The sequence below is a fragment of the Octopus bimaculoides genome, chromosome 10 (genome assembly GCF_001194135.2).
Source record: "Octopus bimaculoides isolate UCB-OBI-ISO-001 chromosome 10, ASM119413v2, whole genome shotgun sequence".
Classification (NCBI taxonomy): Eukaryota; Metazoa; Mollusca; class Cephalopoda; order Octopoda; family Octopodidae; genus Octopus; species Octopus bimaculoides.
The window spans coordinates 21,494,417-21,496,051 of NC_068990.1; positions in this window are offsets into that span (position 1 = coordinate 21,494,417).

Below are 1,635 nucleotides of genomic sequence, written 5' to 3' on the forward strand. Positions count from 1 at the left end.
ATATATATATATATATATATATATAATGTATGTATATGTTTGTGTGTCTATGTCCCCAACCATCGCTTGACAACCGATGTTGATGTGTTTAATGTCCCCGTAATTTAGTGGTTCGGCAGAGACCGATAGAATAAATACTAGGCATACAAGGTGTAAGATGTTTGCTTCCCAACTACATAGTTCTGGGTTCAGTCCTACTGCATGACACCTTGGGCAAGTGTCTTCTACTATACTCGCTAATCTAGGAAATTGCATAACCCTCTTTCTCGGACCACGAGAGACTATCATCATTGTTGTTGTTACTAATATAAAGCACATCAGCTTTACTATGCAGTAATCCCTCCATATCGTAACAACAACAGCCATGGCATGAAGCTTCCTGACTCCTTGCAGAAGATGTTGGCAGTAGATAGATCTTCTGATAAAGGGAACGTGTCTCTTTCACAATAATCACAACAGTAGATTTTCAAATGCATTCAGAGAAAAAAATCAAGAACATGGCGTTCAGGCGATAAATTAAAAGGGGGATGATGTAAGCGTTCACCACGTCTACCCGGACTATTTGAAATACTATCTTCTTGATCCACTTCTCGGGGAGAATAGTAACTCTATTCGTAATATCATCTCAGTTCCTGATCATTGAGAGATCCAGGCCGAGCTAGACTCCTTATAATTTTGGCCAGTTCATCGGACCAATGTTTCACAACACTGTCAAAGACAAAGGCTTTGTTTTCTAGATGCCGAGCTGCAGGGCAGCGTTAATCGTTGTTCCTGCCTTACCTCCACTTCTGTAGTGTTTGACCTGTTATCTTAACGCCGTACACATATTCCGAAATGGATCTTTCGCGTCCCAGTTCGTAACAGATGCCCATCAAAAAGTCTAGCTTCTGTAGCAGTGGCTTGAAGGTCACCGCATAACAAGAGTGAGAAATGGGAGTCCTTGAAGCATCTATGGAACCCATTCTTACATATAGCTGTGTCACGTGGAATAATAACAAAGAAAAGGAAAAGCTTATCAGGGAACAGAGTAGCTCCTTAGACGGATCGTAAAGATGACCTTATACAGCTAGAATGATAAACTTTGAAGCTCTTAGACAAGCCGAGACCACAAGTTAACTTCTGAATACAAAAAAGATGGAAGTTAGAGAGGACATTAATGAATTGAGCACACGATACGAAACACTTTAAAATGGTAACCATTTACTCTGACAGTGTGAAGTGCCAGTGTACATTGTTACTATCTACACTTGAAAACAAGACCGCAATTGGTATCCTTTGAAACAGATGCCTGGGAGCAATGGCGATCTCATGGAAAACTTCCGACTGGTACAATAATGTTAAGACGAACTAATGTTTGGTTTTAAGGCCGTTATATACGTTTGCGTCTGTCTGTATTAATATTATGTATAGAGTAGTTCTCGGCACAAGCTCATAAATCCCAATCTTTCTTGAAAATAAGTTAATTATGATGAACACCACCATCATATCAGGGTTGCACTTTCAGACAACAACGAACTTGAGGATTATTAGCAACTAGTAGATGTTGCCAATAGGCTCCTGTATATGTATATATGTTTATGTTTATAAATGTATGCATGCACACACACACACACACACACACACACACACACACAC